This window comes from Bombina bombina, chromosome 12 (genome assembly GCF_027579735.1).
Source record: "Bombina bombina isolate aBomBom1 chromosome 12, aBomBom1.pri, whole genome shotgun sequence".
In the NCBI taxonomy this organism is placed as follows: domain Eukaryota; kingdom Metazoa; phylum Chordata; class Amphibia; order Anura; family Bombinatoridae; genus Bombina; species Bombina bombina.
Window position 1 is genome coordinate 49,965,674 of NC_069510.1, and position 25,756 is coordinate 49,991,429.

Genomic DNA, 25,756 nt, shown 5'->3' on the forward strand with positions numbered 1-25,756 from the left:
AGCACTGCGTGCATACCAGGGAGGTTCAAGTTCACACTCCCTTTTTGAAATGCCGTGAAGACTAAATCACTGTGGTGTGACATCATTATTAAAATAAAGCCAAGCACATTCATTTTAACATGTCAACCTCCCAAAATATTTGACATTTATCTTGGCTCCTTTTGCTTGACCTACTGATGATAAAGCAACATTTTATGCGCAATTCATTTCACTAATGCTGTTTAGTGGTGTGATTATATTTAGAACAAGGATGGCTTTATTAAAGCTTTCGATAGCATGTTGCGCTACACAAACGTGGGGCTCATCACAAAAAAATCCTGGACAGGTGGTTTAAATATATATTTGCAACCAAATATTAAATAAATTGTGTTTGTATACCTAATATTTTGATCATCTTGAAGATCTTACTGTAATGTATTTGAATACAATGGTAGAGATCATTTAGAAAGAACTGGTATATAACTCCAATGACAACAAAAAAGCATGTAATTAGGGATTGTTGGGGTTCATGAACCTTATTGTCACAGATTAATAGTAAAGGTAGTACCTGTGGGGTTTTACACAGAAAATGTTGCCAGCCTGGTGACATTTTTGAAGTACTCAGGTGGGTGCAGTTATTTATACATATTTAAGCTATCCAAAGTACTTGCATATCCAAATTAATTGCATAATGTAACATAAATTGATTTAATGGTAATTTGCGTAACAAACTTTGAAAAAAAAATGTATTATCCAATGTTTGGCTTAATTTTTAACCAGGTGGTCAGTCGAAATCAGCCAGGTGGTGTTTCCACTAAATCGGTCCTGGCAAGAACACTGATTCCTGTAACAACAAAAATCTGCTGTCCTTAAAGGGCCATAAACAGAACATATAATTTTAAACAACTTTCTTATTTACTTCTATTATCCAAGTTTCTTTGTTTTCTTGTTATCCTTTGTTGAAAAGCAGGCATGTAAGTTCAGGAGAGTGCACGTGTCTGTTGCAGTATATGTCAGCAGTTATAGAACAATGTTATTACATTAGCAATAGCACTAGAGGGCAGCAGTTTTGCAACAATGTTATACATTAGCAAGAGCACTAGATGGCAGCAGTTATAGAACAATGTTATACATTAGCAAGAGCACTAGATGGCAGCAGTTATAGAACAATGTTATACATTAGCAAGAGCACTAGATGGCAGCAGTTATAGAACAATGTTATACATTAGCAAGAACACTAGATGGCAGCAGTTATAGAACAATGTTATACATTAGCAAGAACACTAGATGGCAGCAGTTATAGAACAATGTTACACATTAGCAAGAGCACTAGATGGCAGCAGTTATAGAACAATGTTATACATTAGCAAGAACACTAGATGGCAGCAGTTATAGAGCAATGTTATACATTAACAAGAACACTAGATGGCAGCAGTTATAGAACAATGTTATACATTAGCAAGAACACTAGATGGCAGCAGTTATAGAACAATGTTACACATTAGCAAGAGCACTAGATGGCAGCAGTTATAGAACAATGTTATACATTAGCAAGAGCACTAGATGGCAGCAGTTATAGAACAATGTTATACATTAGCAAGAGCACTAGATGGCAGCAGTTATAGAACAATGTTATACATTAGCAAGAGCACTAGGTGGCAGCAGTGATAGAACAATGTTATACATTAGCAAGAGCACTAGATGGCAGCAGTTATAGAACAATGTTATACATTAGCAAAAACACTAGATGGCAGCAGTTATAGAACAATGTTATACATTAGCAAGAGCACTAGATGGCAGCAGTTATAGAACAATGTTATACATTAGCAAGAGCACTAGATGGCAGCAGTTATAGAACAATGTTATACATTAGCAAGAACACTAGATGGCAGCAGTTATAGAACAATGTTATACATTAGCAAGAGCACTAGGTGGCAGCAGTGATAGAACAATGTTATACATTAGCAAGAGCACTAGGTGGCAGCAGTGATAGAACAATGTTATACATTAGCAAGAGCACTATATGGCAGCAGTTATAGAACAAGGTTATACATTAGCAAGAGCACTAGGTGGCAGCAGTGATAGAACAATGTTATACATTAGCAAGAGCACTAGATGGCAGCAGTTATAGAACAATGTTATACATTAGCAAGAGCACTAGGTGGCAGCAGTGATAGAACAATGTTATACATTAGCAAGAGCACTAGGTGGCAGCAGTGATAGAACAATGTTATACATTAGCAAGAGCACTATATGGCAGCAGTGATAGAACAAGGTTATACATTAGCAAGAGCACTAGATGGCAGCAGTTATAGAACAATGTTATACATTAGCAAGAGCACTATATGGCAGCAGTTATAGAACAATGTTATACATTAGCAAGAGCACTAGGTGGCAGCAGTGATAGAACAATGTTATACATTAGCAAGAGCACTAGGTGGCAGCAGTGATAGAACAATGTTATACATTAGCAAGAGCACTAGATGGCAGCAGTTATAGAACAATGTTATACATTACCAAGAGCACTAGATGGCAGCACTATTTCCTGTCATGTAGTGCCCCAGACATGTGCACATTACCTATCTAGGTATCTCTTCAACACAGAATAACATGAGAACCAAGCAAATTTGATAGAATTAAATTGGAAACTTTTTAAAATTGTATTCTCTTTCTGAATCATAAAAAAAAAATGTCCCTTTTATTGGATTAGGTCTACCATCTCACAAACCATCACATTTAAATTTTTCTTGGCCTCAGGGCATAACATTAAAAGGGATGAGTAATCCAAAGGATTTCTTAAATAACCTTTAAGAAAATGTTATTAGCTGTATGAGACACATTAGACAGGCTCTTGTTTTAAATATTTCGTAAAGTTACATTAGCCCCTGTATCATACCTTGATTTTGACCCCAATATTGATAAATCCCATAAAGAGTGAAACCTGTTAATGAGATTATAGTAATAAAAAACACTTAATTCCCCAGTGAAGCACTTGAGAAAATCAGAGGGGATAAAAGAGAACTGCTGAGATTTTCATTATTCCCCAGTGTTGCTGTGTGATAAAGGGGGGAGTTGTATATGAGAACTGTGTGTATTAGCAATTATTTAGCTATTCTGCTGGAGATTGCTGTCACTATTATTAAGGAGCAGTGGATATATCTAAAGAGAAACATGTATTCGCAAGCATGCTTCTAATAAAAGCTATAGTTGTTTGAAAAATGTATTTAAAGAGACAGTGTACACCAATTTGCATACACCTGCATGTAATAGACACTACTATAAAGTAGAATATGCACAGATACTGATCTAAATATCCAGTATAAAACCTTTTAAAAACTTATTTAGAAGCTCCCGGTTTAGCACTGTTGATGAGGGTAGGCTGGGACACACAGTGAAAGGGGCAGGGAAAACATGAAGAGTAGACACTTCCCCCCTCCTCAATTCACTGCATATGAAGATTATACTAGACATGTGCACAGCGGAAAAATTTGTTTCGGTCCGTTTTGGATGGATTCAGATTTTTTTTAATTTCGTTTCTGATCGATTCGAATTCGGATACATTTGAATGTATTTGTTTCGGATTCAAATAAATTTGAATGTATTCGTTTTGGATTCAAATAAATTTGAATGTATTCGTTTTGGATTCAAATAAATTTGAATGTATTCGTTTTGGATTCAAATAAATTTGAATGTATTCGTTTTGGATTCAAATAAATTTGAATGTATTCGTTTTGGATTCGATTTGTAAATTTCGGTATGTGTTATGTATATTCAGATGGTTCCATGTTACACAAACTCTCAGATGGGCTATATAAATGGATCATCTACAAAACATTTATGCAAATAAAAATCTAGTGTACAATGTCTCTTTAACATCAGTGTGCATAAACTGCAAATATAGAGGCAGCTGCTCTGTATAGAACACCCCCCCCCCCCCCCCAAGCACCTACACAGGATGAAGATCCCCAAAGCGGGATAACCAGAGACCCAAAATTTGTTTTTGTCATTTGCAGAATGACTGTTTCCGAGATAGGTACTTTACTTAGAGGGACAGTCTTATATAACCATTCCCCAGTTTTGCATAACCAAGCTTATATTAAAGGGATATGAAACCTAAAATTTTTATTTCATGATTAAGATAGAGCCCAGTTTCTCAACCAATGGTACGTGTTCCCCCAGTGGGTATTTGGCGCATTGGCAAGGGGTACTCCAGGGATTGGTTTTTATTAAATAAACCCATTCCTGATGTAGCTATTGTAAACATGACATACACATGAAAGCTGTGTTTCTCATTTCTACCCTTGAGCACTACTAACAGGGCAGGGTGTGAGTAATTCCCTGTCTAGGTTGGATCATTGGACCGTACTTAAGTTTAACTCCAGCCCTCATATGTCACTAACAAGCCAGAATTTAAGATTTTAGCAATTTGAGGAGAATCAGTGATTGACCAATGATCCAACCTAGACAGGGAATTACTCACACCCTGCCCTGTTAGTAGTGCTCAAGGGTAGAAATGAGAAACACAGCTTTCATGTGTACGTCATGTTTACAATAGCTACATCAGGAATGGTTTTTATTTAATAAAAACCAATCCCTGGAGTACCCCTTGCCAATGCGCCAAATACCCACTGGGATTTTACATGAACAGAGAAAATGTATTACTGTGACCAAGGGGTCAATTTATCAAAGGCTTTCGCCTGCCTTTGAGCCCCTACGGCTGCAGGTTCTCACAAGAGAACCTGCTCGCCGTATTTAACAAGCAGCAGTCGGACCTTAGAGGTGGCGAAATTCAATCTCCGCGGTCAAGTCCGACTTGGGTGATTGACAGCTCCGGCCCGTGCGTGATTGGCTGTGCGCGGGCAAGGGGGCGGGATTGCACGCGAGCGCAAAACAGCGCTCGTGTGCAATGGTAAATTCCTCCGGGGATATTGGCCCCGTGAGGGGCGAGCTGCGGTGGACAGGGGCGCGTATATGCGCCCCTGTCCGCCTCAGCTTGATAAAGCTAGCCCCAAGTGTGACAGAGACAAGTGCCTGATAAATGTACCCCTGTGAAATAATATTTTTTTTAATAAGAAGCCCAATAATTGTATATAATGGACTATATATATGTGTTTTATGTGTTTGTTAATCTCAGTTGTCATATTTCCAAAATATAGACATAAAACAAATATCTAATTCCTAATTATTAATTAAAGGGACATGAAACCCAATTTTTTTTTCATGCTATAGAAAGAGCATACAATTATAAACAACTTTCTAATTTACTTCTTTTATCTATTTTGCTTCATTCTCTTGATATTCTTTGCTGAAAAGCATATCTAGATATGCTTAGTAGCTGCTGATTGGTAGCTGCACATAGATGCCTCCTGTGATTGGATCACCGTGTGCATTGCTATTTCTTCATTAAAGTATATCTAAAGAATGAAGCAAATTAGGTAATAGAAGTAAATTGGAATGTTGTTTAAAATTGTATTCTCTACCTTAATAATGAAGGAAAATGTTTGGGTATAGTGTCCCTTTAACATATTTGATAAAAGCTTGTGACATAAAGTGATACACATGATTTCTATTTTCGCTTATGTAGATCAATAATATTTGTGCTACAGTTGGGGTACATAGAAAACAAATGTTTGCCTACAGGGGTACTTGCTGCAAAAAAAAGATTGAGAAACACAATTTAAAACCAACTTTTAATGTTACTTCTAGTATCATTTTTTCTTCATTCTCTTGGTATCTTTGGTTGCAAAGCAGGGACGTATCAGCTTAGGAGCCGGCCCATTTCTGGAGCACTATATGGCAGCAGTTTTTCAATAGTGTTATCCATTTGCAAGAGCACTAGACGGCAGCACTATTTCCTGCTATAAAGTGCTCCAGATGCATACCTAGGTATCTCTTCAGCACAAAATATTATAAGGACTAATCAAATTTGATAATAGAACTACATTGGAAACTTTTTAAAAATTGTATGCTATGTCTGAATCACAAAATATTTTGTGTGTGTTTTATCTATGTGATTACCTGTATCTAAGTCCCTGCAGACTGCCCCTTATCTCAGTGCTTTTTACAATCTTGAATTTCAGCCAATCAGTGCTTGCTCTTGTATAACCATTTGTATAACCATTTTCATTCTCCACAGGAGTGAGAACAATGTTATCTATATGGCACACACGAAGTAGCACTGTCTGGGTGCTGTGCAAGCTAATAAAAATTGCTGAGATAAGGAGCGGCCCGCAAAGGCTTATAAACAGTTGGTTGGTTATGCAAAGCTGGGTAAAAGTCAGGTTTCTTTCATGTAATTAGCAAGAGTCCATGAGCTAGTGACGTATGGGATATACATTCCTACCAGGAGGGGCAAAGTTTCCCAAACCTCAAAATGCCTATAAATACACCCCTCACCACACCCACAAATCAGTTTTACAAACTTTGCCTCCTATGGAGGTGGTGAAGTAAGTTTGTGCTAGATTCTACGTTGATATGCGCTCCGCAGCAGGTTGGAGCCCGGTTTTCCTCTCAGCGTGCAGTGAATGTCAGAGGGATGTGAAGAGAGTATTGCCTATTTGAATTCAATGATCTCCTTCTACGGGGTCTATTTCATAGGTTCTCTGTTATCGGTCGTAGAGATTCATCTCTTACCTCCCTTTTCAGATCGACGATATACTCTTATATATACCATTACCTCTACTGATTCTCGTTTCAGTACTGGTTTGGCTTTCTACTTCATGTAGATGAGTGTCCTGGGGTAAGTAAGTCTTATTTTTGTGACACTCTAAGGCAGCTATGGTTGGGCACTTTTATATAAAGTTCTAAATATATGTGTTTAAACATTTATTTGCCTTGATTCAGGATGTTCAACGTTCCTTATTTCAGACAGTCAGTTTCATATTTGGGATAATGCAATTTTTTTCTTACCTTAAAATTTGACTTTTTTCCCTGTGGGCTGTTAGGCTCGCGGGGGCTGAAAATGCTTCATTTTATTACGTCATTCTTGGCGCGGACTTTTTTGGCGCAAATTTTTTTTCTTTGTTTCCGGTGTCATACGTGTCACCGGAAGTTGCGTCATTTTTTGACGTTTTTTTTTTCGCCAAAAGTGTTGGCGTTAAACAATGAGTGTCATTTTTGTCGCGTTAAACAAGTGTTGGCGTTAAACAATATGGTGTCATTTTTGTCGCCAAGAGCATTTAGGCGCCAAATAATGTGGGCGTCTTTTTTTGGCGCTAAAAATTATGGGCGTCACTATTGTCTCCACATTATTTAAGTCTCATTGTTTATTGCTTCTGGTTGCTAGAAGCTTGTTCACTGGCATTTTTTCCCATTCCTGAAACTGTCATTTAAGGAATTTGATCAATTTTGCTTTATATGTTGTTTTTTCTATTACATATTGCAAGATGTCCCAGATTGACCCTGAGTCAGAAGATACTTCTGGAAAATCGCTGCCTGGTGCTGGATCTACCAAAGTTAAGTGTATTTGCTGTAAACTTGTGGTATCTGTTCCTCCAGCTGTTGTTTGTAATGAATGTCATGACAAACTTGTTAATGCAGATAATATTTCCTTTAGTAATGTTACATTACCTGTTGTTGTTCCATCAACATCTAATGTTCAGAGTGTTCCTGTTAACATAAGAGATTTTGTTTCTAAATCCATTAAGAAGGCTATGTCTGTTATTCCTCCTTCTAGTAAACGTAAAAGGTTTTTTAAAACTTCTCATTTTTCCGATGAATTTTTAAATGAACATCATCATTCTGATTCTGAACATGATTCCTCTGGTTCAGAGGATTCTGTTTCTGAGGTTGATGCTGATTAATCTTCATATTTGTTCAAAATGGAATTTATTCGTTCTTTACTTAAAGAGGTCTTAATTGCATTAGAAATAGAGGATTCTGGTCCTCTTGATACTAAATCTAAACGTTTAAATAAGGTTTTTAAATCTCCTGTAGTTATTCCAGAAGTTTTTCCTGTCCCTGATGCTATTTCTGAAGTAATCTCCAGGGAATGGAATAATTTGGGTAATTCATTTACTCCTTCTAAACGTTTTATATCCTGTGCCATCTGACAGATTAGAGTTTTGGGACAAAATCCCTAAGGTTGATGGGGCTATCTCTACTCTTGCAAAACGTACTACTATTCCTACGGCAGATAGTACTTCCTTTAAAGATCCTTTAGATAAGAAAATTGAATCCTTTCTAAGAAAAGCTTACTTATGTTCAGGTAATCTTCTTAGACCTGCTATATCTTTAGCGGATGTTGCTGCAGCTTCAACTTTTTGGTTAGAAGCTTTAGCGCAACAAGTAACAGATCATAATTCTCATAGCATTGTTAATCTTCTTCAACATGCTAATAATTTTATTTGTGATGCCATCTTTGATATCATTAGGGTTGATGTCAGGTATATGTCTCTAGCTATTTTAGCTAGAAGAGCTTTATGGCTTAAAACTTGGAATGCTGATATGTCTTCTAAGTCAACTTTGCTTTCCCTTTCTTTCCAGGGTAATAAATTATTTGGTTCACAGTTGGATTCTATTATCTCAACTGTTACTGGAGGAAAAGGAACTTTTTTTACCACAGGATAAAAAATCTAAAGGTAAATTTAGGTCTAATAATCGTTTTCGTTCCTTTCGTCACAATAAGGAACAAAAGCCTGATCCTTCACCCTCAGGAGCGGTATCAGTTTGGAAACCATCTCCAGTCTGGAATAAATCCAAGCCTTTTAGAAAACCAAAGCCAGCTCCCAAGTCCACATGAAGGTGCGGCCCTCGTTCCAGCCCAGCTGGTAGGGGGCAGATTACGATTTTTCAAAGAAATTTGGATCAATTCAATTCACAATCTTTGGATTCAGAACATTGTTTCAGAAGGGTACAGAATTGGCTTCAAGATAAGGCCTCCTGCAAGAAGATTTTTTCTTTCCCGTGTCCCAGTAAATCCAGCGAAGGCTCAAGCATTTCTGAAATGTGTTTCAGATCTAGAGTTGGCTGGAGTAATTTTACCAGTTCCAGTTCTGGAACAGGGGCTGGGGTTTTACTCAAATCTCTTCATTGTACCAAAGAAGGAGAATTCCTTCAGACCAGTTCTGGATTTAAAAATATTGAATCGTTATGTAAGGATACCAACATTCAAAATGGTAACTATAAGGACTATCCTGCCTTTTGTTCAGCAAGGGCATTATATGTCTACAATAGATTTACAGGATGCATATCTGCATATTCCAATTCATCCAGATCACTATCAGTTTCTGAGATTCTCTTTCCTAGACAAGCATTATCAGTTTGTGGTAGGGATGCACCGAAATTTCGGCCACCGAAAATTTCGGCCGAAAATGGGCCTTTCCCATTTCGGCCGAAAGAGGGGAAAACCGGCCGAAAATTGCATGTTCTGTTTGAAATTAAATTGACCCCTATGCACCACAAAATCAACCCCTGGCAGCCAGATTTGTATCCCTCTAAGTGTCCTCCCCCCGTGCCTCACGGACCGCAACAAGTAGTTAGAAGACGCATCTAAATTTAGCCCCGTGTGGCTGGGTAATTTCTAGGCCATATTCAACTTTAACTACATGCCCCAGAATGCCTCGCGGGTAGAGGGGGTGCGGCACTGTAGGCTGTGTTCACTTACAACTTGAAGCAGCAGAGCGGCAGAGTGAGAGAGGGAACTTGCTGTGTCAAGTGAATTTTATGACACTTGCCTGCAGAGCCATATAGTTATACTTATAACGGATCCTCCTGTCAGTGAGTGTGTGAAAGGCTAACACGTATATTTACCCTTATCTGGCTCCCTGTCTAACTGTGACTTTATTTGAAAAAGCAGCTCATTGAGTCCTGCACGATGAGTTGCTTTTTCAAATAAAGTCACGGTTAGACAGGGAGCCAGATAAGGGTAAAAATACGTGTTAGCCTTTCACACACTCACTGACAGGAGGATCCGTTACAAGTAACTATATGGCTCTGCAGGCAAGTGTCATAAATTTCATCTGACACGGCAAGTTTACTGTGTAAACAGACAGAGCGGGCTGCAGCGTGGTTTCAATACAAGCAGCCGTTACCTCCTCCTCCTGAGTCCTGCACAAGGAGCTGCTTTTAGAAATGTGTCACCGCTAGACAGGGAGACAGTCCAGATAAGAATTAATTATATGCAATATGTAGGGGCCGTTTGCATACTGACAGGAGAACTGTAATTGTTGGGGCTACAATCCACAAGCACTGGTAATACGATCTCTTGCATTCCTCTGTGTCTCAGTACCATGCTTAACCCCAAGATGCCTGCTGTGTACCTCAATGCAGATTATTATTATGTGTGTATATATATATATATATATATATATACTGCTCACCTACCTACATATGCTAATAATATATATATATATATATATATACTGCTCACCTACCTACATATGCTAATATATATATATATATACTGCTCACCTACCTACATATGCTAATATATATATTTATACTGCTCACCTACCTACATATGCTTATATATATATATATACTGCTCACCTACCTATATATGCTTATATATGTAATTACTGCTCACCTACCTACATATGCTAATATATATATATATATACTGCTCACCTACCTACATATGCTAATATATATATTTATACTGCTCACCTACCTACATAATTGCTTATATATATATATATATATATATATATATATATTACTGCTCACCTACCTACATATGTGTGTGTGTGTATATATATATATATATATATATATATATATATATATGTGTGTGTGTGTTTATGTATGTATATATATATATATATATATATAAAATGTGTGTGTGTGTATATATATATATATATATATATATATATAATATAAATATATATATATTATATAATATATATATATATATATAATAAAATGTCTTATATTAATAATAAAATTATAGAAAAAAAAACTTTTAAAATCATTTGGGGGAAAAAGTAATTTTCGGTTTCGGTTTTCGGCCAAGGGCATCCTGAATTTTCGGTTTCGGTTTCGGTCTAGAATTTTCATTTCGGTGCATCCCTAGTTTGTGGCTCTGCCGTTTGGCCTAGCAACAGCTCCAAGGATTTTTACAAAGGTTCTCGGTGCCCTTCTGTCTGTAATCAGAGAACAGGGTATTGTGGTATTTCCTTATTTGGACGATATCTTGGTACTTGCTCAGTCTTCACTTTTAGCAGAATCTCATACGAATCAACTTGTATCGTTTCTTCGAGAACATAGTTGGAGGATCAATTTACCAAAGAGTTCGTTGATTCCTCAGACAAGGGTAACCTTTTTAGGTTTCCAGATAGATTCAGTGTCCATGACTCTGTCGCTGACAGAAAAAAAGACGTCTGAAATTGGTTTCAGCTTGTCGAAACCTTCAGTCTCAATCATTCCCTTCGGTAGCCTTATGCATGGAAATTCTAGGTCTTATGACTGCTGCATCGGACGCGATCCCCTTTGCTCGTTTTCACATGCGACCTCTTCAGCTCTGTATGCTGAACCAGTGGTGCAGGGATTATACAAAGATATCTCAATTAATATCTTTAAAACCGATTGTACGACACTCTGACGTGGTGGACAGACCACCATCTTTTAGTTCAAGGGGCTTCTTTTGTTCTTCCGACCTGGACTGTGATCTCAACAGATGCAAGTCTGACAGGTTGGGGAGCTGTTTGGGGGTCTCTGACAGCACAAGGGGTTTGGGAATCTCAGGAGGTGAGGTTACCAATCAATATTTTGGAACTCCGTGCAATTTTCAGAGCTCTTCAGTCTTGGCCTCTTCTAAAGAGAGAATCGTTCATTTGTTTTCAGACAGACAATGTCACAACTGTGGCATATATCAATCATCAAGGTGGGACTCACAGTCCTCTGGCTATGAAAGAAGTATCTCGAATACTGGTATGGGCGGAATCCAGATCCTGTCTAATTTCTGCGGTTCATATCCCAGGTATAGACAATTGGGAAGCGGATTATCTCAGTCGCCAAACGTTACATCCGGGCGAATGGTCTCTTCACCCAGAGGTATTTCTTCAGATTGTTCAAATGTGGGGACTTCCAGAAATAGATCTGATGGCTTCTCATCTAAACAAGAAACTTCCCACGTATCTGTCCAGATCCAGGGATCCTCAGGCGGAAGCAGTGGATGCATTGTCACTTCCTTGGAAGTATCATCCTGCCTATATCTTTCCGCCTCTAGTTCTTCTTCCAAGAGTAATTTCCAAGATTCTGAAGGAATACTCGTTTGTTCTGCTGGTGGCTCCAGCATGGCCTCACAGGTTTTGGTATGCGGATCTTGTCCGGATGGCCTCTTGCCAACCGTGGACTCTTCCGTTAAGACCAGACCTTCTGTCGCAAGGTCCTTTTTTCCATCAGGATCTCAAATCCTTAAATTTGAAGGTATGGAGATTGAATGCTTGATTCTTAGTCAAAAAGGTTTTTCTGACTCTGTGATTAATACTATGTTACAGGCTCGTAAATCTGTATCTAGGAAGATATATTATCGAGTCTGGAAGATTTACATTTCTTGGTGTTTTTCTCATCATTTTTCCTGGCATTCTTTTAGAATTCCGAGAATTTTACAGTTTCTTCAGGATGGTTTGGATTAAGGTTTGTCTGCAAGTTCCTTGAAAGGACAAATCTCTGCTCTTTCTGTTCTTTTTCACAGAAAGATTGCTAATCTTCCTGATATTCATGGTTTTGTACAAGCTTTGGTTTGTATAAAGCCTGTTATTAAGTCAATTTCTCCTCCTTGGAGTTTGAATTTGGTTCTGGGGGCTCTTCCAGCTCCTCCTTTTGAACCTATGCATTCACTGGACATTAAACTACTTTCTTGGAAAGTTTTGTTTCTTTTGGCCATCTCTTCTGCTAGAAGAGTTTCTGAATTATCTGCTCTTTCTTGTGAGTCTCCTTTTCTGATTTTTCATCAGGATAAGGCGGTGTTGCGAACTTCTTTTACATTTTTACCTAAGGTTGTGAATTCTAACAACATTAGTAGACAAAATTGTGGTTCCTTCATTGTGTCCTAATCCTAAGAATTCTAAGGAGAGATCTTTGCATTCTTTGGATGTAGTTAGAGCTTTGAAATATTATGTTGAAGCTACTAAGAATTTCCAAAAGACTTCTAGTCTATTTGTTATCTTTTCCAGTTCTAGGAAAGGTCAGAAGGCCTCTGCCGTTTCTTTGGCATCTTGGTTGAAATCTTTAATTCATCATGCCTATGTCGAGTCGGGTAAAACTCCGCCTCAAAGGATTACAGCTCATTCTACTAGGTCAGTTTCTACTTCCTGGGCGTTTAGGAATGAAGCTTCGGTTGATCAGATTTGCAAAGCAGCAACTTGGTTTTCTTTGCATACTTTTACTAAATTCTACCATTTTTATGTATTTTCTTCTTCTGAAGCAGTTTTTGGTAGAAAAGTACTTCAGGCAGCTGTTTCAGTTTGATTCTTCTGCTTATAATTTCAGTTTTTTTCATTATAAGATTTAAACTTTATTTTGGGTGTGGATTATTTTCAGCGGAATTGGCTGTCTTTATTTTATCCCTCCCTCTCTAGTGACTCTTGCGTGGAAGATCCACATCTTGGGTATTCATTATCCCATACGTCACTAGCTCATGGACTCTTGCTAATTACATGAAAGAAAACATAATTTATGTAAGAACTTACCTGATAAATTCATTTCTTTCATATTAGCAAGAGTCCATGAGGCCCACCCTTTTTTGTGGTGGTTATGATTTTTTTGTATAAAGCACAATTATTCCAATTCCTTATTTTTTATGCTTTTGCACTTTGTCTTATCACCCTACTTCTTGGCTATGCGTTAAACTGATGTGTGGGTGTGGTGAGGGGTGTATTTATAGGCATTTTGAGGTTTGGGAAACTTTGCCCCTCCTGGTAGGAATGTATATCCCATACGTCACTAGCTCATGGACTCTTGCTAATATGAAAGAAATGAATTTATCAGGTAAGTTCTTACATAAATTATGTGTTTTTTTGTTTTGTTTTTTTTATTAATATTTTTATTGAGGCAGTCAAAACACAGAACGGTTACACATTGAAGGGCAACATCACAAGTACAATAATACAAGAAACATTGAGTACATATTTCAAAAATACCAAATAGTAGGAAATTCAATGTACCTAGTAGGGTCAAAATACTATCCTTCATCCTTACGCCTCATTTTATTACTTAGTCTGCATAGTGTCATCGATGCAACAGAGATCCGCCAAGGGATCTGAAAACGGTATAACTGAAGACTCTTAAAAAATAAACAGTCATATCTCATACAGCAATAAGTAAACTGCGTAGTTAATTAAATCTTGTTTAAACATAGACAGATGCAAGTTAGTGATGAAATCAGTTTCAGGTTAAGCCACATCAAGAGAACCAAAAACAGTCTTGTTTTAAAAGCATCTTTAGAGTAAAGGTTGAGTGAAATAAGAATGTAATGACTACCAGCTATATGCAGAGAAGAATATATATGTAAATATAACTATATTGTTCTTGTGAAGATCCAAAGAGCTCTTAAAGACTACGTAACTCTGCCAAAACAGGGACGGAGGAATAAAACAGGGAGTAAATCTCTTAATCTTTACTTCACTTGGACTAAGAATATGTATATTCGCAAACTTTAAGGAAATTTGAATGAGTGGGATAGGGCAGATACGCTGAAAACTCCTTAAGATATGATATACTAGTGAATTATATAAAAGTTCAGCAAGAACAGAAGGGATGTCTCTCTCTTGATGACAGCGGACTGGTACATAGAGTGGTCAGCGCATACTACATGAAAAACAGCCTAGGCGCTAGCTTATTAGTCACTTATAACCTTGTAAAACATCCTTTTGCTGTCCCCTGATCTCGCTGGAGTTACATATCAGATTTATATGGGGCCAGTTAACCTTAGCCCTATGAATGTATACAGAAAATTAAAACGTCCCTATGTCAAACAATATAATTCTATAAGTACAGACGTCACAATTCCGAATTGCCCAACTATTAACTTAGAATTTTTAAACATTTAAAAGGTAGCTATGAGACATGCATTCAGCAGGGTAGGCTTCAGAAAAAAAATAAAAAAAAAGAGTGTAGGCGGACTATAACACATATTGCCTGAGTAAGAAGGATAATCACAACAGGATATGCAAATACGATCCCTAAGCACAGCAAGAATAGAAGAAACAAACACAGTATATACAACAGTAGGGAAGTCTCTCTCGTGCGTAGTAATGGATAGCAACCTCCATAGCCTGTTGGATAGGAACCTGCCATAAAAGTTAAAAATAGTTCCTTTGCACAAGTCAGTATACCTTTTCCTCAGAGGCAGTCATTATAGGGTTTATATGTGTACGTCCGAAAGGACCGGGATAACAGGTGCCCTAGATCCCAAAGTGAAGCATCCAAACTAACCCACTCCTGCACACCTGGTTCCACATACCAAATAGTAGTAGATATGCTGCACCAGGCCCATTGGATAAGTCATCCCCAAAATCCAAGGGAAAATAAGGCTGCACATGAGGGAATCAGCTGTCATCGCCTCTGCAACCCCGCCAAGTGTGAATAAGCTACAATCCTGCACGGGGAACAGATGACAGTTCCCGATCCACTCTCCTGCCCGATGCCGACCTGCAGTAGCTCAACCCGGGATAAACCGGTCTGAATCACAGTGACATTGCGCTCCATCTCGGCAAATCAGGCATCAGCTGTAGGAGGCCCCATACTCGCCTGGCAGTTAGGTGTTGTGGGGGAGAGATTGTCCTTAATGCGGGGAGCGACATAGTGCAGGTTATGCACGCTACTCTTTGGCTTCCTAGTATTTGGCTCAGTAAGTGCGGGCATGAGGATCTGTGGACAATCGGACCCTGTGATATTGCTGCACTTTTCCACCTGTGGGAGGCTGTGATGCAAGTTGAAGCAGGGATCTTGTACCCTCACACATCCGTTGCTCATATTCCACAAATAGGGCATGTACCCTTAGATATAAATTCTCCTCCATATTATTGTTAACCCGGTTTCCGAGGGGGGGGTGCTGCTGAAATCTCTCTCACGAGTAGCCGCCAAAAGGTCTCAGCGGTCCGGTCTGGAAACTCCCAGAATCTTCAAAATAAAAATATATACTAAATCAACGTCCTCTGCTTCATTAGGGAACACAATATCAGGCTGGATGGCTATTCAATATCTAGTTTGCAGGCAAAATAAGAATAATCTTTGTAGAGCTCCCAGATAAGCGGCCATCTTTGGATCCCGTCCGGACACGCCCTCCGAATAGTCAGGTTTTATCTTTTTAAACAAACACAAAAAAAATCAAGTAGACTGTGCCTTTAACAGTGTGCTTGAACGAATAAGTGATAGTTAAAACAGTGAATATTTTCTATTTGGAATACACTGCTGCCATAGAGAACCTAGTCAGTTTTACTTTTCAATAAGATACCAAGAGAACAAAGCTTTGCAAATTTAAAATCAGAAGTAAATTGGAAAGTTGTTTAAAATTGCATACTCTGTCTGAATCATTACATTTCATTTTGACTTTACTGTCCCTTAAAGGTAGCCTATAATCTTAAACTCTAAGATGACTTATTACAATATATATGTTTCTATGTTGATGATGAAATATAGTAAATTTATTTCCACTGCTAAGTGGTTTTATTTATCTATTTTACCTTGAATATATTAATAGTATGAATATGGATATTATTTTATGTCCCTGACTGAAAGCGATAGTTTGTTTGCTTATGAAAATGATGTGTGCTAAATAAGCATGAGGTAGTTTTATTCCCAGTATAAAATATTTACTTTTACACATATAAAAAATATGGACTGAATTGTGCATTTAACTATGCAAAACACATACAGGGCAATGTCTTCTACCGCCACCGGTTTGGATTCAGTAATACGAGCAAATAATTCCAGCTCACATAATTTGAGTACCCTATGACATTTGCTCAACCTGAGCCATTTAAAAATAAATTAGTCAATCTCATGCAACAACAGGACTTCCTTACTAAAGTAATCTCGCCATTGGCAGAATGCGTTTGTAAGCTATTTAACCAGTAGCGCATCCAATTTTATTTTTTAAATTGTTTTCTAAGAGTTATTTAAAAAGTCCCAGATGGCTGAAATTCTGAAATCGAAACTTAGAAATATAAACTTTTCTGGAATGATTTAAAAAAAAAAAAAAAAAATGAAAAACAGCTAATCTCTAGGGTCTATGGGCCTTGCTAAAATATGAGGAATAGTGGAACTACCATGAGTACAGTTACACCAGAACCTAAAGACTGCCAGTAGTACCCGTTGGTATGTTATCCCCATATTTTGTCTGCTGGTCTTTTAGCTGTTAAAGGGACATTAAACACTAAATAAATACTAGATAGAACGATGCTAGATGTCAAAGAAAATATTAGTCTGAGAATAACATGTAGATGTTTTTTTTGTAAAGTTTCATTAGCTGTTTAAATACTGACAAAATAAGTGTTAAGTTATAGTGTCTATAAAACAATGGGAGCTGTCATGTTGTAACTTAGGTTACCTTCGCTGCTGTGGCCAATTAGGGACAGTTATAAATAGGTCACTAGAATGTGCAGCCAATGATTGTGTGGAATATAACAGCGTTCTGCACTTCCATTTCTAACAGGAACTGAAAAGCTCATAATTTCAGAATGGAAGCATGGGAAAATGGGACAAAATAAATAATGAAAGTATATTGCAGAAGTTTTTTACATATATGATTTATCATTTTAAACTACCATCTCAAAGTGTTTAATATCCCTTTAATGATACCTCCTGAAATGTTATGTGTCTATATTACCTGCTGGTCTGTTAATTACCAATAGTACCCTCTATCCTGTTACCTCATTATTGTACCTGCTGATCTGTTAACATTTATATACTACATCCTAGCATGTTATCTGCCTATAGTATCTGCTGACCTGTTACCTTCCTATTGAACCTACTGGTCTGTTACCACCTTATTGTACCTACCAAACTATTAACGTTTTATATAGTACATCCTAGCATGGTACCTGCCTATAGTATTTGTTGACATCCCAATTGAACCTGTTGGTCTGTTGCCTGCCTACAGTACTCACTGGTTTGTTACCCTTTATACATCCTAGCATGTTATCTGTCTATAGTATCCGCTGACCTATTACCTCCCTATTGTACCCACCGATCTGTTAGCTATCTACAGTACACAATGGTCTTAACGATTTAAAGAAAAATGTTACCCATTTTATTTTATTGAACAATGTTTTAAGAGATATAGATACGAAACATGTACTAATGTTTAAAAATAACTGTATGTGGGAGATCCCATACTATAAAGCAACAGTAATCTCCCTGTAAGATAGTTATTTCTAAGAAGGGCATCTCTTGAAAACCCATGACTATTTTAGGGAAGAGAAAAAGAAAGGGGTAGTTAGATGTGGACAGAGAAATGCATGATGCTTCAATATATCACTCATGGTATCATAGAAGTGTAATCTAAATATAGACAATCACCTGACCTGCGATTCACATTTTGTTATGTATCAAATTGCGAATGTGGAGTGCACTATATTGGTCAAACATTACGAAAGACACAGGTATGAAGAACATAATAGGGATTATCAAAATTTATAACAGAAACATAGTATATGTAAACATTTTGTATTTATTTTCAAAAGAAGGATAATTGTATGTTCTCTAACACCCTTTGAAAGAATATTGATGTCTAGTGAATATTATTGGATTATTATATAAAAAGAAAGAGAAGCAGCCAGCCAGGAATGAATAACAACCCAGTGGTTTGTTCTATGACCTGGGTTCCCACGTGAGAGTAGCTTCTTTTAGCCCAATTTTGCATTTTAAAGAAAAAAAAAACTTTCAAAAAGTATATCAGTCTGATCCCGACTAATAAGGTCAGTTCAGCCCCGAAATACCAGAGACAGGGCAACCCCAAATGATTATATTGGCCTAGTCAGTGAGGTGCAGCCATATCCCTCCAAGCACATTGTGCAAGGAGTCCACATATGGTTTCCCCTATGACCCTTAGTGCTACATCTCTTTCTATTTCTATTTGTTATTATGACCCTGGGGAAAGTCTCCCTAATGTGATGGGAGAAACCAGATGTGGACTCCTTGACAATGTGCTTAGAGGGATATGGCTGAGTGATGGATGCCCTGGCTACCCAGACTGGGTAGCTCCACCAAGAGTGTCCTTCCTCCATGCCGACTGCAGCTGTGTAGCCGGCAAGTGACCACAGCCTTTAGCCCACCCTGATACCTGGACCCCACCAGTATTCAGGGTCCCACCCTGTGGCAGACTCCGGCTACCCTGACTAGGTAGCTCTGCCAGAGGGTCATTCCTCTACCTGGAACCTGGAACAAGCTGCTATGTAGCAGAGAAAGTGATTATAGCAGGAGCCCACCCAAATAACTAGAAAGACTAGCATTCAGGTTAAACAAGAACTGAGTTTATTGGAAAACACAACACAGGGTCTTATCTTGCTCCCAAATCTCCCGCCATTCCCGCCCTTCCAGACAGGCTGGTTCATGCCATAGCAGCCACAGAGACCCAGGACACAGGGGTGGTGGTTTTGGGGTGAACCCGGGGGAGCGGCAGCACTTCCAGGGTGTCATTTGAAAGCTCTTGGTCCCCAAATACCACAGTCTAAAAAGCGGTGTGATTTGTTACTGAGGACCGGAGTTACAGCCCGGTAAAGATAGGGGGTAGGTGTGTCCAAAACCCCTGGTTCCCAAAGGAGCTCCCCTCCGGCAATCACCCCACCTCTTGTCCTCCCTAGGGTCTACCAATCCTCAGAACAGCAGAGCTCTGAGGCAAAGGGCCTCTGGAGCGACCATGAGTTAAGTTAACGGGTGTCCAGCGTGAAGCGGCCGACTGGGAGTTCCAGGAGCCCGGCTAGTCTGAAAGGGGTTAGGCGGGTGTTTGGCCTTGATGCGGCTGACCAACAGTTCCAGGAGCCCAGCCAGCCTAGGAGGGTTTTCCCGAGCAGGGATCAGCTCTTTCAAGAACAGGTTCACATACATTTCTAACCAAAGAGAAGGGTTTGGCAATCTCAATTGTTCTGAGGAGCCCAAAACCACCAAGAAATGAGAGGGGGTAGGGGGTTTAACCCTTTCAGCCCGGTATTAGTGACACTCACTGACAAGGCTCAAAGGAGGCTGATATGATCTTCTGGGGTTGCCGCTTCCCTTGTTCAAAGAAGATTGTTTCTGGTATTTTGCGGCTGGACTGACCTTGTTAGTAGGGATCAGACTGATATACTTTAGAAAAGTTTTCTCTTGTTAAGTGTGTTCAGTCCACGGGTCATCCATTACTTATGGGATATATTCTCCTTCCCAACAGGAAGTTGCAAGAGGATCACCCAAGCAGAGCTCCTCCCCTCACATGTCATATCCAGTCATTCTCTTGCAACCCTCAACAAAGAAGGAGGTCGCGAGAGGAGCTGGAGTTTTTACTTAACTATTCTTCAATCAAAAGTTTGTTATTTTAAATGGCACCGGAGTGTGCTGTTTTTCTATCTCAGGCAGTATTTGGAAGAAGAAACTGCCTGCGTTTTTTTCTATGATCTTAGCAGGCGTAACTAAGATCCACTGGCTGTTCTCGACATTCTGAGGAGTGGGGTAACTTCAGAAACTGGGAATAGCATGCGGGGTCCTCCGCAAATGAGGTATGTGCAGTACATTATTTTCTGGGAATGGAATTGACAAAGAAAATACTGCTGTTACCGTATGATGTAAGTACAGCCTTAAATGCAGTAGTGGCGACTGGTATCAGGCTGATAAATGTATGCGCAGTCGAGTTATTTTCTAGGGACTAGAATTTGACTGAGAAAATACTGTTAAAACTGAAATAATACTTAAGCCTTATCTGCAGTGGTAGCGACTGGTAGCAGGCTTAGTGATAACTTTGCATGACATTGGAAAATGTTGTTTTTTAATAAAACATTTACTGACATGTTATTCGTTTTTGTGAGGTACTTTGGTGATAAATCTCTTTGGGCATGATTTTGTTCCACATGGCTAACATATATTTTCTGATGGAAACCGTTATATCAGGGCTCCCACTGTTGTGATAGGAGTGGGAGGGACCTTGTTTTGGCGCCTTGTTGCGCAGTTAAAATTCTAGCACAGTCTTCCTGCTTCTTCCTCCTTGATCCAGGACATCTCTAGAGAGCTCAGGGGTCTGCAAAATTCATTTTTGAGGGAGGTAATCAGTCACAGCAGATCTGTGACAGTGTGTTTGACTGTGATTAAAAGCGTTAAATCTTAATTGATATCCGTTTTATCCATTTTGGGTATTGAGGGGTTAATCATCCTTTTGCTAATGGGTGCAATCCTCTGCTAATAATACACTTCTTGTTAAGAATTGTTTAATTATATCTGTATTTTTGAAGCGCTGCAGCGTTTTTTATATTGCTTGTAAACTTATTGAAAGTGATTTCCAAGCTTGCTAGTTTCATTGCTAAGTCTGTTTAAACATGTCTGATTCAGAGGAAACTGTTTGTTCATCATGTTCAAAAGCCAATGTGGAGCCCAATAGAAGGATGTGTACCAATTGTATTGATATTGCTTTGAATAAAAGTCAATCTGTACCGATAGACAAACTATCACCAGACAACGAGGGGGAAGTTATGCCGCCTAACTCTCCTCACGTGTCAGTACCTGCGTCTCCCGCTCGGGAGATGCATAAGATTGAGACGCCAAGTACATCTAGGCCCTTACAAATCACTCTACATGATATGGCTAATGTTATGAAAGAAGTATTATATAATATGCCCGAATTAAGAGGCAAGCGCGATAGCTCTGGGTTAAGGACAGAGCGCGCTGTTGACACGAGAGCCATACAACACACAGAGAAAACCCAGCACTCACTTACAAGCTCTCAGCTAAGATTTAAAAGCAAAACTGGAAAGGTTAGTCACCGCATCTGGCCAAATGGGACAAGCTCAGGTACCACGAGAGCCATGTCTGATACTGCGTCACAATTTGCAGAACATGAGGACGGTGAGCTTCATTCTGTCGGTGACGGTTCTGATCCGGGGAGACCGGATTCAGAAATTTCAAATTTTAAATTTAAGCTTGAGAACCTCCGTGTGTTACTAGGGGAGGTATTAGCGGCTCTGAATGATTGCGACACGGTGGCAATTCCAGAGAAAATGTGCAGGTTGGATAGATACTATGCGGTACCGGTGTGTACTGACGTCTTTCCTATACCAAAAAGACTTACAGAAATTATTAGTAAGGAGTGGGATAGACCCGGTGTGCCTTTTTCCCCTCCCCCGATATTTAAAAAAATGTTTCCTATAGACGCCACCACACGAGACTTATGGCAGACGGTCCCTAAGGTGGAGGGAGCAGTTTCTACTTTAGCCAAACGTACCACTATCCCGGTGGAGGATAGCTGTGCTTTCTCAGATCCAATGGATAAAAGATTAGAGGGTTATCTTAAGAAAATGTTTGTTCAACAGGGTTTTATATTGCAGCCTCTTGCATGCATTGCGCCTGTCATGGCTGCAGCGGCATTCTGGTTTGAGTCTCTGGAAGAGGCGATTCGCACAGCGCCATTGGATGAGGCTTTGAGCAAAGTTAGAACCCTTAAGCAAGCTAATGCGTTTGTTTCAGATGCCGTAGTACATTTAACCAAACTTACGGCTAAAAATTCCGGATTCGCCATACAGGCGCGCAGAGCGCTCTGGCTTAAATCCTGGTCAGCGGATGTAACTTCCAAATCTAAGCTACTTAACATTCCTTTCAAAGGGCAGACCTTATTCGGGCCCGGCTTGAAGGAAATTATTGCTGACATTACGGGAGGTAAGGGCCACGCCCTTCCTCAGGACAGGGCCAAACCAAAGGCCAAACAGTCTAATTTTCGTGCCTTTCGTAACTTCAAGGCAGGAGCAGCATCAACTTCCTCCGCTCCAATACAGGAAGGAACTACTGCTCGTTACAGACAGGGTTGGAAAGGCAACCAGTCATGGAACAAGGGCAAGCAGGCCAGAAAGCCTACTCCCGCCCCTAAGACAGCATGAAGACAGGGCCCCCTATCCGGAGACGGATTTAGTGGGGGGCAGACTTTCTCTCTTCGCCCAGGCTTGGGCAAGAGATGTGCAGGATCCCTGGACGTTGAAGATTATATCTCAGGGATACCTTCTGGATTTCAAAACCTCTCCTCCACAAGGGAGGTTCCATCTGTCGAGGTTATCAACAAACCTAGTAAAGAGAGATGCATTTCTACAATGTGTACAAGACCTCTTAATCATGGGAGTGATCCACTCAGTTCCGCGATCAGAACAGGGACAAGGATTTTACTCAAATCTATTTGTGGTTCCCAAAAAAGAGGGAACCTTCAGACCAATCTTGGACTTAAAGATCTTAAACATATTCCTAAGGGTACCATCGTTCAAGATGGAAACCATTCGAACCATCCTACCCATGATCCAAGAGGGTCAATATATGACCACAGTGGACTTAAAGGATGCTTACCTTCACATACCGATTCACAAAGATCATTATCGGTTTGCCTTTCTAGACAGGCATTACCAGTTTGTAGCTCTTCCCTTCGGGTTAGCCACGGCCCGAGAATTTTTACGAAGGTTCTGGGCTCACTTCTGGCGGTACTAAGACCACGAGGCATAGCGGTGGCTCCGTACCTAGACGACATTCTGATACAAGCGTCAAGTTTTCAGAATGCAAAGTCTCATACAGAGATAGTTCTAGCATTTCTGAGGTCGCATGGGTGGAAAGTGAACGTGGAAAAGAGTTCTCTGTTACCACTCACAAGGGTTCCTTTTCTAGGGATTCTTATAGATTCTGTAGAGATGAAGATTTACCTGACGGAGTCCAGGTTATCAAAGATTCTCAATGCTTGCCGTGTCCTTCATTCCATTCCAAGCCCATCAGTAGCTCAGTGCATGGAGGTAATCGGCTTAATGGTCGCGGCAATGGACATAGTGCCATTTGCGCGCCTGCATCTCAGACCGCTGCAACTATGCATGCTCAGTCAATGGAACGGGGATTACTCAGATCTGTCCCCTTTGCTAAATCTTGACCAGGAGACCAGAGATTCTCTTCTCTGGTGGTTGTCACCGGTTCATCTGTCCAAAGGAATGACCTTTCGCAGACCAGATTGGACGATTGTAACAACGGATGCCAGCCTTCTAGGCTGGGGAGCAGTCTGGAATTCCCTGAAGGCTCAGGGATCGTGGACTCAGGAGGAGAAACTCCTTCCAATAAACATTCTAGAATTAAGAGAAATATTCAATGCTCTTCTAGCTTGGCCTCAGTTAGCAAAACTGAGGTTCATCAGATTTCAGTCGGACAATATCACGACTGTGGCTTACATCAATCATCAAGGGGGAACCAAGAGTTCCCTAGCGATGTTGGAAGTCTCGAAGATAATTCGCTGGGCAGAGTCTCACTCTTGCCACCTGTCAGCGATTTACATCCCAGGCGTGGAGAACTGGGAGGCGGATTTCCTAAGTCGCCAGACTTTTCATCCGGGAGAGTGGGAACTTCACCCGGACGTATTTGCTCAACTGATTCGTCGTTGGGGCAAACCGGATCTGGATCTCATGGCATCTCGCCAGAACGCGAAGCTTCCTTGTTACGGATCCAGGTCCAGGGACCCGGGAGCGGTGCTGGTAGATGCATTAGCAGCCCCTTGGGTTTTCAACATAGCTTATGTGTTTCCACCATTTCCGTTGCTACCTCGACTGATTGCCAGGATCAAACAGGAGAGGGCATCGGTAATTCTGATGGCGCCTGCGTGGCCACGCAGGACCTGGTATGCAGACCTAGTGGACATGTCGTCCTGTCCACCATGGTCTCTACCTCTGAGGCAGGACCTTCTAATTCAGGGTCCTTTCAACCATCCAAACCTAATTTCTCTGAGGCTGACTGCCTGGAAATTGAACGCTTGATTCTATCAAAGCGTGGGTTTTCGGATTCGGTTATTGATACATTAATACAGGCTCGGAAACCTGTGACCAGAAAAATTTACCATAAGATATGGCGTAAATATTTATATTGGTGCGAATCCAAGAGTTACTCATGGAGTAAGGTTAGGATTCCTAGGATATTGGCTTTTCTACAAGAGGGTTTAGAAAAGGGTTTATCCGCTAGTTCGCTAAAGGGACAGATTTCCGCTCTGTCTATTCTTTTACACAAACGTCTGGCAGAGAATCCAGACGTCCAGGCTTTTTGTCAGGCTTTGGCTAGAATTAAGCCTGTGTTTAAAGCTGTTGCTCCTCCGTGGAGCTTAAACTTGGTTCTTAAAGTTCTTCAGGGTGTTCCGTTTGAACCCCTTCATTCCATTGATATTAAGCTTTTATCTTGGAAAGTTTTGTTTTTGATGGCTATTTCCTCGGCTCGAAGAGTCTCTGACTTATCTGCCTTACATTGTGATTCTCCTTATCTGATCTTTCATTCAGACAAGGTAGTACTGCGTACTAAACCTGGGTTTTTACCTAAGGTTGTTTCTAACAGGAATATCAATCAAGAGATTGTTGTTCCATCATTATGTCCTAATCCTTCTTCAAAGAAGGAACATCTTTTGCATAATCTAGACGTGGTCCGTGCTCTGAAATTCTACTTACAGGCAACTAAAGATTTTAGACAAACTTCTTCTCTGTTTGTCGTTTACTCTGGACAGAGGAGAGGTCAAAAGGCTTCGGCTACATCTCTCTCTTTTTGGCTTCGTAGCATAATACGTTTAGCCTATGAGACTGCTGGACTGCAGCCTCCTGAAAGAATTACAGCTCATTCCACTAGAGCTGTGGCTTCCACCTGGGCCTTTAAGAATGAGGCCTCT